Raw genomic sequence first — 14,435 nt, 5'->3', positions numbered from 1 at the left:
TTAATTCTGTGGGTGTTTGCTATTAAAATTTGCTTTGTATACTTCATTCCAGTGCTTCCACCTCTTTTCAAATTCTACTGCTATTTCCAGAATATCCATCTACCTGAGTCCTAGCTGGGAAGACTGTCTTAACTGCAGTAAAATGTCTTAACTCCAGTGTCTTATTCAGATGGAAATGGTGTTGTCTGTGTATGGCTGTGAAGAATACTGGAACATAGCAGAATAGAGATGGGGGGTGGAAAAAAGTAGGTGAGGACAGTCCGGGTGGTTCACAGGTCAGAGTCCCTAGGCAGGGACTTCGAGTTAACAGGGAGACCATATGAGAATCATGAGTACAGAGTGTGAAACGCAAGTACAATTACTCCAACTCCCTTGCTACTTGGGGGGAAATTTGCTGAGCATGATGTATTTGTTTGCTATTGCTGCCATAACAAAATACCACACACTGGGGGGCTTAAATGATAGACATTTATTTTCTCACAGTTCTCGCGGATAAAAGTCCAAGGTCAAGGTGTTGGCAGGTGTGGGATCTTCTGAGACCGCTCTCCTTGGCTTGTGGATGGTTGCCTTCTCATCATGTCATCACGTGCTCTTTCCTCTGTATGCACATCCCTGATGTCTCTTTGTGTGCCCAGATTTCTTCTTCTTCTAAGGACATGACAGATTGGATTAGGACTCACTCTAACATGCTCATTTTAGCTTAAGCACCTCTGTAAAGGCCCATCTCCAAATGCTCCAAATATCTCCATTCCCTGTATCTGTCTGAGAAATTAAGGCCCATTTACATATGGTGAGTTAATATCACTCCTTATCAGATGCTTTTCACATCCCTGCTCCTCAGTTGTTCCCTGCTCCTCCCCAAACTTCCACTCAAATTCCTTTTTTCAGGGTCAACTTCTATGGGAACCCAAACTAGGAAAGATACCAAGGAAGGGACATTACAGTGCTGTAGAGTGACACAAAGACCATCAGCCCAGCATCAGATGACCTGAATTCAAGTTCTGTCTTCGAATCCTGGCACTTCTGTCATCAGGATTTCAACCTCCTTAAACCAAGGTTTCCTCTTCAGTAAAATGGAGATGATAACAATGTCCGCTTTTCAGGGTTCTTTCAATTCCTAAATTAGAAAATGAATATGATATCACAAAATTATTTTAAAATATTATTATTACCACAGTAACACATAGTTCTCTGTCCTCAAAGAATTCTATTTAATTTGGACAGTCAAATTTAAATCTATAAATTTTTATACTGCGTAAGGCAGCATATGGTTAAGTTTCAAATGAATGACCATCATAGTCACTGCTGAAAATACTAAATTTACTTCACTGGTATCTATTATTCATTTGTTATGGGAGAGAAAGTTTATATAAGAAACATCCTGCCATCGGAGCTTATGATCCTGCTTGGAGCACAAGACATGTACACAAATGAAATAAAAAGCAGCAGGTGCTAAGTGCTAGAATGCTAGATGGATAGAAACTTAGAAAATTGTACAGGGTAAACACTAAGAATGGTTGTGTGTTCAGCCCTCAAGTAGGCTGTCATTAGACAGTAGGTTCATATATTAATAAAAAATAATGTTCACAAAACCACAAAAAAAGGAGTTCTATAAAATCACACTGTAGAATTATAAAAATTCCACTGAAGAGGACCCTATGAGCAATCTCCTACCCCACTGGGTTTCTTTTTTTTATTAATTAATTAATTAATTTTCAAATCTTTATTGAAGTATAATTGCTTTACAATGTTGTGTTAGTTTCTGCTGTACAACAAAGTGAAGCAGCTATATGTATACATATATCCCCATGTCCCCTGGCTCTTGAGCCTCCCTCCCACCCTCCCCATCCCACAAAGGTCATCACAAAGGATCATCACAAAGCATCAAGTTGTCACAAAGCATTGAGTTGATCTCCCTGTGCTATGTAGCGCTTCCCACTAGCCATCTATTTTACAGTCGTTAGTGTATGTATGTCAATGCTACTCTCTCACTTCGTTCCAGCTTCCTCTCCCACCACCCCCCCACCATGTCTTCAAGTCCATTTTCTATGTCTGCGTCCTTATTCTTGTCCTGCCACCAGGTTCATCAGCACCATTTTTTTAGATTCCATATGTATGAGTTAGCATATTATATTTGTTTTTCTCTTTCTGGCTTACTTCACTCTATATGACAGACTCTTGGTCCATCCACCTCACTACAAATAACTCAGTTTCGTTCCATTTTATGGCTGAGTAATATCCTGTTGTATATATGTGCCACATCTTCTTTATCCATTCATCTGTCAATGGACATTTAGGTTGCTTCCATGTCCTGGCTATTGTAAATAGTGCTGCAGTGAACATTGTGGTATGTGTATCTTTTGGAATTACGGTTTTCTCAGGGTGTATGCCCAGGAGTGGGATTGCTGGGTCATATGGTAGTTTGGGATATCACCCTAGGGGCATTTGGAACCTTGAGAAGGATGGCTTGGGCTGTCATGACGAGAGATGGGGAAGCATGGATGGGTGGGGCCTAGAAATGCCAGGCACAGCAGTAGCGTGGACACACTGCCCAACAGAGAACTCTGCTGCCCCCATCCTTCCCACCAACCTCTCAACCTTCCCACCCCCTGTTACACGGGAAGAAGTGATGCTCACACAGTGCAAGAGATTCCCCACAGTCTCCAGGCTTTGGCATCGTATTCCAGACAGGGCTATCCAGTAGAAATAGTGTTGAGCCACAGGTGCAAACTATGTGTAATTTCAAATTTGCTAATAGTCACATTGCAATATTTTAAAACTGGTGAAAATAATTTAATAATATGTTTTATTCAACCCAGAACGTATAAAACATGATCATTTCAATATATAATCAATATATAATTACTGATGAGATATTTTATGAGGTTTTTGTACTAAGTCTTCAAAATCTGTTGTATATTTACATGTAACAGCACATCTCAGTTCAGACTAGCCACGTTGCAACTGCATGGTAGCCACCTGGAGCTAGTGGTGTCCATATTGCAGCTCTAGCAGAGTCTGTATTTTTCTAAACTGTCTTTGTCTTTCTTACAAGATTCACATCATAAGCAACTGAATGAAAGTCCTCAGTTGACTCCATCTACTCTTCCTGTCACTGTCTCATAGGAAGAAATGAGATCGGTCTGACTAAATGTGTTTTTCAGAAAGCCAAAGCCATGGTGGTTATTACTTTGTACCTTCTGATCTTCTAAGCAGTTGAAAATTGATTTCTGGATGAGTCACTTGAGTATTTTTTTTTAGGTTTGAAACTAAATCAACCACTTCATAATTCCAGGCTTAACTTTTTTCTGAAAAATATGCAATCTTTTTGCCATTTGCCATAACTGCTTTCATTAATCATGATATTACCTGAACACGAATTTCCAGCCTTCTTGTCAGAATTTTATATAGCTTGGTTTTTCTTATGGCTCTGCTTTTTTTTTTTTTTTTTTAAAGTAGTTTGCCTAAATTTCCCTTGCTGAAACTTCCATAAATATTCCCACATTTCCTGCAGCTAATAAAACTGTCTATTTCTTACCCATTTTTTTACAAGATCAATTTTACATGTCATTAAGTTCCTTCTGGTGTTCTTTCATGCCATATTGAGTATAACTGTTTTGTCCATTCTTCCTCATTTCTCTGAAACTTGGTTACTAAATGATAAATATTTTGCTTGGGGTATTATACAATTATTTTTCATAAATATTCTATTTCTACTTGACTTTCAATAAAAATCCCCCTGAAGTAAAAAAACGTAAATATATTTTTTAATATTTGGATTTCAGGTACAGAATATTTGAACTTTCTATGGCTTGGTGAACTTTAAATCCAGTGAGACATAGATTTTGAAATATATCAAGCCCTTACCTCAACAGTTAGATTATGAAAAAGAGGCAATTGTATCAACTTTTCTGAAAATGTCTAAGGGATGATTTATCCACATTTTAGTTGGAATTTGGTAACTTTATGGCCCGAAAGTAAACAAAATAGTCATTTTTAGTCTATGCATTTTTTGGTCAACTTCTCCTCAACCAAAATAGAGAAAGTTGTATATTTCAGGCAATAGATTTTTTTTTCAAATTTATTTTATTGAAGTCTAGTTGATTTACAATGTTGTGTTAATTTCTGCTGTACAGCAATGTGATTCAGTTATACATATACATATTCTTTTTCAGATTCTTTCCCATTATGGTTTAATCACAAGATTTTGAGTATAGTTCCCTGTGCTATACAGTAGGATCTTGTTGTTTAATCAGCCAATGGATCTTTATACCTGCTTTTACTTAAGTTTCTTGGGCAGATTTTCTATAGAAGTCCAGATTGTGAATATTTTAGGCTTTGGCAACCCAGTGGTCTCTGTCACAACCACTCCATCTGCCTGTCATTGTAGCATGAAAGCAGCTATAGACAATATGTAAAGGTATAGGCTTGACTGTATTCCAATAAAACTTTATTTACAAAAATAGACCTCAGGCTGTATTTGGCCTGTGGGCTCTAGTTTGTTGGCCCTTGTTCTAGATATTCTTTAACCACTCACTTTACTTCAACTGTGTAAACTAGCATTGGATCTCCCATCATGATTCTATTATAATGTCGAATTGTTACACTAAGTTTTGAGTACAAAGAAGACACATTCGGAGATCACTAATTCTCATCTGACTATGAAACTGTATTTGTTGTCTTTATTTTCCTGCTATGTGTATAATAAAAAGTCTTTTTTTACCTCTGCTTTTAAAACAAATTTTATCCAATGTTTACATTGTTGTTGTTTTATTTTAGTAGTTTCCATAAAGCTTCACCCTCAGCTTTGGTTGAGGATTCCTGGCTTTTGGCCCTAAATTTTTACATATTTTGCACTTTGGCTGAAGCCATCACCACTGAAACAGTGAGGCCAGTTTGAAGAGCTGTCAGCAGTAGAATCTAAATGTGATGCTTTTGAAATCCTACTGTGTAAACACACCAAAACAAATGCAACATAATAGCCAAAAGTTTTCAATGACAGAAAGGCCTAGAGGTGTTGCAGAAATGCTTTCTCTGCTTGTGGGTACTCTGGGTTGTAACAGTTGAAGTGTTAAGTGGCTAAATTACAATTGCTATGGGAACTGTAACTGAAACTTGACCTTTGATATATTTACTTATTCAACCCTAACATTACATTAACAGGCTTCTGCATTTATCTTGTGTTTGTAAGTGGCTTTGTTTTAGGCTTTCAAGGAGATTAACTTGAAAAGATCCTTTGGGAGGGAGAAAGCAGAAAGCTTGGTTTCTTTCTGAGTCTCATCCACTCCTAGCATCAGAGTTTATTTCTGTAGAATCAGTGTGTAACAATGCTTTTTGAGGATAGACAATGAATTCCCTTATAGAGACTACTCCTTTAAAGTAAATACTGGACCCTAAATGCCCATCAGTAAATGAATGGATAAAGAAGATGTGGTATATATATACAATGGAATATTACTCAGCCATAAAAAGCAATGAAATGAAGCTATATGTAATGAGGTGGATAGACCTAGAGTCTGTCATACAGAGTGAAGTAAGCCAGAAAGAGAAAAACAAATATTGTATGCTAACTCATATATACAGAATCTGAAAAAAAAAAATGGTACTGATGAACCCAGTGACAGCACAAGAATAAGGATGCAGATGCAGAGAATGGACTGGAGGACACGGGGTTGGGGGGGCGGGGAAGCAAAGGGGAAGCTGGGACGAAGTGAGAGAGTAGCATAGACATATATACACTACCAACTGTAAAATAGATAGCTAGTGGGAAGTTGCTGTATAACAAAGGGAGATCAACTCGATGATGGGTGATGCCTTAGAGGGCCGGGACCAGGAGGGTGGGGGGGAGACGCGGGAGGGAGGGATATAGGGCTATGTGTATAAATACAGCTGACTCACTTTGGTGTACCTCATAAGCTAGTACAAGAGTGTAAAGCAATTATATTCCAATAAAGTGCTTAAAAAAAAGAAAAAAAGGTTGAGAGATACTGGAAAAAAAATACTGGACTCAGGTACCAGAAAGTCAGTTGCTTGGCTATTTGTGTTAGTTGATTAAAACTTTGTCTGCACAGCAGACAGATTTCCTGTGGCTTGTCAGAAAGCAAGAGAAAAAAAGCGATAGTCCGGTGAGTAGGCATAAGTGAGACATAACCATCATTAATTTTCACCTTATTCATTACATCAAGTTCAAATATGGGTGAGTCAGCACACCACAGTAATTCCTGCCATTGCTTCGTTATCATATCTACAAGTTAAATCAATTAAACTATGCATTATGATTATGCAAATTTGAATATTGTGAGTAAATATGAACCATCAGGCAGGCTCATGGAGCCCCTACAAGATTTCAGAGTAGAAAACCCCAAAGGACTTGCATAGACTAACTTGGAAATGAAAGGGGTTCGTGTGTCTGAAGCACTTCCTGTGCTGCGCAGTATGCTGCCTGCTTTGTGTGTCCAGTCTCATTGAATCCTCACAGCATTTACCACTGGACAGCTGAGGCTGATGAACTTTCCCCAGTCACACAGTTAGTAACTGGTGAAGCCATTATTTGAACCTAGTTCTAGATAACTCCAAAATCCCAGAATTCTTTAAAAACATCTCTGTTTTTGTGGATTTCTAGCTTAGTAAATACTATTTGTTATATTTTTATCAAATTGCTCCAAGTTTCCATAAAATATTCCATAAAATATTGACTTTGGTATTTCCAAAAAGTACCTGGATTTACTTCAGGAGTAATGTCCCTTTATTGAGCATCAGATTTTATAACAATTAATGAAGCATAGGTCTGGTCAAAATAAAATAAAAATGAAAGTGGAAAGGCAAAGCAAGAGAGAGCTGAAACAAAGGCTTTGATTCCTTCAGTGGTACTCTTCACCCACTTATATACATTCCTGTAAGTTAGTGTCTACGTTGCAGATACCAAGAGTTTTTTTTGTTTTTGTTTAATCACAAAGGGGTTAAAATGCTATTTCTATTTATGCAACTTTTCAACATTGGCAGTTACAGCAGGGGGTCAAAATCTGTCTGCACAATGCCTTTTAAAGCACAGTAAAGGGTTTCAGTGGGCAATATAAGAGAGCCAGATTATTCTGGGTTGTAATACAAAGCTTAGCATGTGTATTTTCTCTTGCCTGCTCCATTTAAGTTACCTACTGCCCCCTGCAGGCATTTAAGTTTCCTTCCCATAAAATAGAACTGTTGCTTCAAATGAAGTGTGCATTATTTCTTAGAGGAATGAAATTGTGTTTCCATATGATAAATAAAAGCAAAAAGAGAAGGTATGCTGAAGTGATCTGTTGGAAGGGTTACCAAATTCCAAAGACTACGCTTCAGCTTCTTAGTTTCTGAAATTGAATCTTGACATCATGTTAACATGGATTAGAGTCAATGGAATGGATTCCCAGTGTGTGAACTCACAAGAAATTGATGTATGAACTAGAGTCTCAGTTGATTAAATTACTATTGGATGCAGATTTCTTCCTGGATACTAAAATTATTATGTCTTCATTGCAAGGGACTCTCCTACCAGTATCTTGGTGACTGGGTGTTATGGCCAGTTCACGGAGTTGGGATGGATCCCCAACCAAAATTTGGATTTCGAAACTGATCACAGATACACACACACACACACACACACACTCACTCACACACACACACGCATGCACCCAAGAATGTATGAAAAAGATTTTTTATTCCCATAATGAAGCTTTCTGGGGAGAGCAGGACAGGCCTCTCAAGCTGATCTGAAATGGCTTGAAAGAACTGAGAAAGAACGAAAGGAAGGTGGCTTTGAGTTTTTATGCTGGTTAGGGGCTGAGGCTGGAGCGAGGGTTTTAGTGTGTGATTTGAACTTACTGTTGGTGACAAAGCACCTAGGCTTTCTTATCAGCTTGCCCAGATGCGAGACAGAAGGGGAAGAGGGAGGAGCAAGGCATAAGAGATGTCTGTAGTCAAACACCAAATAGTAGTCAGACGATTTTGCTGGGTCCAGAAAAAGATAGTTTAGTGAACATGGAATTAGTGCAACATGCAGTGAATAATACTCTTGAAGTGAAGACTAAGCAGAGTCCTGTCCCACAACAGCACAAGCCCCTTGGGCTTCCAGAATGTCACGTTTTTAATGTCTCTATCTTTTGATCACTATAGGGGAGAAAATAGTCTACACATTCTTGTTCTTTACTTCTGTTCATAAGATTTTCCCTGAAAACATCCTTTGAAGTTAGAGAATTTGGTAAGGTTTCTGACCAACCCAAGTCCTTCTCGATTTTTAGCCTGAGAATTAATATATCTTTTCTGGTGATTTCTTCAGATCAGTAAATCTCACCTATTGTGGGTATAGTTAAACTATTTTAACTCACAGTGTTTTAAGGAAATTGTACTGTCCACCATCTACAACCCCTTTCATTTTTTTTTTTTTTAAACTGGATGATAGTAAATCTTCCTACTGTTGTTTATGAAGTCTCATCTTTCATCCAGACCTTATTCTCCCATATTGTCATTTAAAAGGAAAATAATATGGATAATGTGGAATATTGGTAACAGCAGAGAAAATTCCTATACGATGACTATTTAATGCATGAAGAGTAAAATAGCAAACTGAGATCAATTCTGAATAACTGTGGTGAACAGTTCTGTGTCTCTGCTGAGGAGAGATCAAAAGAATATACTCAAAGAGAAAAAGAGAAGATTCAGAATAACACCTGAAAGCACATTGGCAAAAACAAGGAAGATTCAGAGAAACCCTCTTTTAAAAGTTTATTTTTAGGACTTCCCTGGCAGTCCAGTGGTTAAGACTCTTCGCTTCCAATGCTGGGGGCACAGGTTGGAACCCTGGTCAGGAAACTAACATCCCAGAAGCCTACACAGTGCAGCCAAATGTGTTTATAAGAAGAACAAAGTACCTTCCGTGCTTGTAATTGTCTAGGTCAGTGGTTCTTGATCTGCTTGGAGTCATTGGTTTATGGGAGAATTGATGAAAATCCTTGGTGGAAAGAAAAGTCACGTGAAGCAACATTTGCAATTGACCTATAATGTGCATTAAATTATTCAATACTAACTTTTTGCTGTGTGGCAGATAAAAAAAAAATCATTCCAAAGGGCAAGAATTTGTTTTATGAGCTACTTAGTCTTCAGTGTCTCATTATCGGCTGGCTATATTCATTTAGAGTTTCCAATTTGTCTCTGGACCTGGCTTTGTGTTTTGTTACCCAACTGTTACCCCACTTATAGGACTGAAATATAGGAACGTAGGTTTCTATGACTGTGTTGAGGATAAAATGGTCCCTCAGCCAGGCTTACAAAGAGCAGACATACACATAAGATAATAGCAGCCTTTAATTGAATGGTTACTGTGTACCAGGCACGGTAAAAAGCACCATCTCATTCAGTCCTCCAACAACTTTATGATATGGGTATTAATTCCATCTCTTTGGTTAGTAAAAATGAGGCTTAGAAAGTTTAATAATTTGCCTAAGTATTTACTGAGCACCTCTTGAATGTCTAATGCTATAAAGGAAGATACAAATGAAACAAAACATAGACTCAGTAAACTTTTAAAACTGAAAAAAATTGTTAATTAATTGCATTTTAAAATGTCTATGTTTGAAATTCTCACATGCAGTTGCCAGCCTTATAGTTTACTTATAACTCAAACTAATGGTGTGGAGAGTTGACTTCTAAAACTGTGGGTGTTCATTTAAGAAACAATATATTCCATCATAAGGCTCTGTCTATGATGGCATTCAAACAGATGTACCCCAGACATTTGAACTCAAAATAAAATAAAATCTCAGACTTAATGCAAGATAATTTTTATAAGCCAAAAACTCATCTCCGTTGTTTGTTACATATACAAAATAATCGATACAGCTTAATGGTGATATTAAATGTACTTCAAATAGATGTGACAGTGCTGCCTCTTTATAGCTGTGAACATCTAGGTACTTTCAAAATAACAAACTTTTTTAAAAGAAAAAAAGAATAGAAGAAAAAATGTGCTTGGAGAGTTTCCTTTTATGCTTACTGTTTTGAAATAGCCCTGTGTAAAGGCAATTTGTATTCTCTCCCATTATTCTTTACATTTAAATATCATAGCACATTTCATTTGTTTCATCACCAATATCCTTAGCTTTGACAAAGGCTTTATAGAGTATTAGTACTTTGAAGTACTTTGTCCGCTTTTGAAAATTTAAAAGAAAGTTGAAGCATAAGAATGTTAGGTGTCTCCGTGAAATAATGCTGCAATCAGTGCTACACTTCTACCTACACAGTTAGAAAAGCTGAGTGATTTTGAAATCTAGGGATACGGACTACGTCACCACCACTATTTTCTTTCCTACCATACCTCCTTATGCTCCTCACCTTTCTTAATCTTTCAGAAGAATTTGAAGTTCATAATTTCCTCCCTTTCCTTTCTCTTTGACCTATGCATTCACCCATCTACTTGTCAAACGACTATTCTGAGTAGCAAGTACTAGAGATACAAAGATAAAATCATTTCCCTGTTCTCAAGGTACTTGAAGTCTAATGGGAAAGACCGATTTGGAGATGATTGCAATGTGCCCTGGTAGATACCACTGAAGTTCTAGGAGGGGCCATTGACCCAGTCTGAGAGGTTGAGCTGGGCCTGTTAAGGAAGCCAGATGTAGTGTGTATTTCTAAAGTGTTGGATATGTTAGGAGAAGTGGTAGAAGTTGGAAATGGAAAAGCAAGCCGGGACCAGCTCACCTACAGGCACTATAGTGCCTTGTTACATCCCACAATTGGGAATTCAGATTTCATCATGAATCACATTAATAAGATACAACAATTAAAGAGGCTTCAGTGGGAGAGTGACATGGTAAGAGATGCAAAGATCCCACTGGAAACTATGTGGAGGTAGAATGTAGCAGATTGACAGAAAAGATGACAGGTGATAGGAGGGGACCACTGAGAGGTCCCAAACAACTGTGCAAAAAAATGTAGCAGGGACACACGTGAAAGAGGTTAATTGAGGCAGAATCACCAGGATTTACAGGTTGATATTTTGTGGGGAGTGAGTGAGACAGAGATAATTCTCACATTCTGGCTTGAGTTACGAGATGGTTGGTGGTGGTGTTAATCAGGATTGAGGATCGATTCATCTTTTTAATATGTTATGTTTTTGGTGCCACTGAAATATCTGGGTAGAACCATGTAAAACTCAATTAGAAAGTGAATCTAGGGCTCCAGAGAGAAGTCTGGTTGTGGATAATATAACAATTTAAGAGCCATACAGATGGTGGTTGAAGCTGTGTGTATGAATGAGATCATCGGTACCTACATTAAAAATGAAAATGGCAAAGGGCCTAGGGTCTCCCCCTAGGGGAAGTACTGCCTTGCTAGAGGCCAAAAGAAGGAGCTTCTAGGCCCTGTGATGCCTTTGTGTGAATTAAAGGACGCCTTTACTGCCATCAGCCCAAACGTCATCATAATGGATATACAGATGTACGAAGTCTACAATGTGAATGGCAGCCCTGGAGCTGAGCAGGGCACAGCCTCCCCAGCCATGCCTCGTGGAGAAGTAGAAAACTCAGCGGGGAAGGAGACAGAGACACAGCCTCTAGGCAGATACAAGAACAGAGTTTCAAGGTAGAAAGGTGGGCTACACCCCCCCTCCGCCCCCCCCCCCCCAACTGTGATTCAGGAGCCAGGTCAGTGCGGTCTGCAAGTTTTCAGGAGGAGCTGGTTGATCTTAGTGAGGAGCTTTCAGAGGCGCTCAGCTCTGGGTTAGCCTCCTCCTGAATCTGAGTGTCCTCTCTCTCCTGTGTCTTGCAGATGCTTTTCCCCCAGACCCTGTCCTGCTTCCACCCTCTCCACCATCTGCATAGCCCACACATTATCTTCCTGCCTCATGCTTTCACTTTTGCTTTGAGAGCTTTCTCTCCTCCTGCTTTGGATCTTGATACGTTTTAATTTTGTTCTCATTCCTTTTAACTTTCACCACCGCTTTCACCTCCACCTGACCCTGCACATTCAATTTCCCTTTAGGGCTTCGAAAAACATACCAGTTTCGGTCAGGATTCTCATAGACATCTACTGCCGTTTAGATAGATTTGTGAGCACAAATTTATATTTGAATACAGATGTCTTCTGAACAAGAGATAAAAGGGAGGGGGAGGTCTTCCTCATTCACTATCATCTGTTTGGATAAGGAAACTTATCGGCCTGACTTGAGATAGGCATACCAAACCTTCTGGCCTCTTAAAGTCAAATGAGATTTCTGCCTTTTCATCTATATGTAAGCTGGAGTTAGGGGCAGAAATAGAGGTCAAGAAATACACTTGTCAAGAAATACACTCATCAAGAAAAGAACTCCATTTTCTAAAGTCCATCACACGGGTGCTTAAGATGAACTAGTTAATCATAAGTTACACGTGTAACAGTGCCATTCATTTTTTAAATTGTGAATGCTGACTTTGATACATCTATGTCAACTGGGCAATTTTGAGCTTATTATTTCACTAGAACTGTATCATCTGATACAGTAGCCACTAGCCACATCTGGATACATAAAATTAAAATTTTTAAACGCTGGAGAGGGTGTGGAGAAAAGGGAACCCTCCTGCACTGTTGGTGGGAATGTAAAGTGATACAGCCACTATGGAGAAGAGTATGGAGATTCCTTAAAAAACTAAAAATGGAACTATCATATGACCCAGCAATCCCACTACTGGGCATATGCCTGGAGAAAACCGTAATTCAAAAAGATACATGTACCACAATGTTCATTGCAGCACTAATTTACAATAGCCAGGACGTGAAAGCAACCTAAATATCCATCGACAGATGAATGGAAGAAGATGTGGCACATGTATTTGGTGGAATATTACTCAGCCATAAAAAGGAACGAAATTGAGTTATTTGTAGCGAGGTGGATGGACCTAGCGTCTGTCATACAGAGTGAAGTAAATCAGAAAGAGAAAAACAAATACCGTATGCTAATGCATATATATGGAACCTAGAAAAATGGTACTGATGAACCTAGTGGGAAGGCAGGAATAGAGATGCAGACGTAGAGAACAGACTTAAGGACGTGGTAGGGGGGAGGGGAAGCTGGGATGTAGTGCGAGAGTAGCATTGACATATACACACTACCAAATGTAAAATAGATAGCTAGTGGGAAACTGCTACAGAGCACAGGGAGATCAGCTCTATGCTTTGTGAAGACCTAAAGGGGTGGGATAGGGAGGATGGGATAGAGGCTGAAGAGGGAAGGGGTACATGGGTATATGTATACACATAGCTGATTCACTTTGTTGTACAGCAGAAACTAACACAATACTGTAAAGCAATTATACTCTACTAATAAAGATGAAGAAAATTTAAAAAATAAAAAAACAAATTAAAGAAACCAATTCAATGTGAAAAAAATTAAAATTTCATTTTTATTAAAATTTAATTATTTATTAATTTAATTCCTTATGCTGTACACCTTAAACTTATAGAGTGCTGTATGTCAATTATAAAACTGGAAGGAAAAATTAATTAAGTAAAAATTAATTAAACTAAAATTTAATTAATTAAAATTAAATAAAAATAAACATTCAGTTCCTCAGTTACATTAACCACCTCTTAAGTGCACAGTGGCCACATATGGCTAGTGGCTACCACATTGGACAGCACGGCGATACAGAGCATTTTTTCATCACAGAAAGTTCTATTAGGCAGCACTGCTCCAGAATAGTGTTTGATTGTTCCTGTTAGTTTTCCATTTTTGATGGTGGCTTTGGAAAAATACATGAGTCTCTCAGCAATAACAGACAATTTATATTATAATACATAGAGGATTTTTGTTTGTTTGTTGTTTGATGTAATAATTTAAGAAAATTATTTAAGAAAGGGAACTTACTTCCAATCAGCAGCTTTAGTATTCCAAGTGTTTTGTGGTCACTCTCTTAATTCATCTCCACTAATCCTTTGTTATTATCATCATTTTAAAATGAGGAACATAAGGTTAAGAGAGAGCACATGGTAGAATCAAAATGCAAACTCAGGTCCATCTGGTCCAAAGTCTACTATTTGATGCCTTCTGAAAATCACCACATGGTTACATTTTCTTTCCTCCAAGTAAAATAAAGATGGGCATTTTGGTGTATTCAGAAGATAATGGCAGAACCTTCTAGACCCTTCAAGAAACTATTTGTATCCTCAAATGAACACTTATTTGTTTACCTGATGAATATTTTGGTGGTCACATACTCTTTTAAGAACTTGAGAGATCCATTTATTTTCTTAGCATCGAAAAACAAGTTCTGACAGGACCTATCCTATCAGTAGCTTTCTAGTGAAACAGTGATCCCAAATCCATTCTAGATTTATCTTCGTGGAAAATCTGAAAGGCATAGAAGAAATAAATCTCAGTAATATTTTTTTCAGAAGATAGATGCTTTTTTGGTTAAATTATACATTATACC

At 38.0% G+C, this 14,435-nt stretch overlaps 1 protein-coding gene and 1 pseudogene across 1 annotated transcript in view; both read left to right on the top strand.

Moving 5' to 3' along the window:
• FAR2 (fatty acyl-CoA reductase 2) overlaps positions 1–14,435 on the top strand; it is a 133,941-nt gene that overhangs the window by 26,394 nt on the left and 93,112 nt on the right. The window lies entirely within an intron of this gene.
• Positions 10,673–14,435, top strand: part of LOC130833999 (uncharacterized) — a 42,526-nt pseudogene continuing 38,763 nt past the window's right edge.

The sequence above is a fragment of the Hippopotamus amphibius genome, chromosome 12 (assembly GCF_030028045.1).
Source record: "Hippopotamus amphibius kiboko isolate mHipAmp2 chromosome 12, mHipAmp2.hap2, whole genome shotgun sequence".
NCBI classification, from domain to species: domain Eukaryota; kingdom Metazoa; phylum Chordata; class Mammalia; order Artiodactyla; family Hippopotamidae; genus Hippopotamus; species Hippopotamus amphibius.
This window is presented reverse-complemented; position numbering and strand designations above follow the sequence as displayed.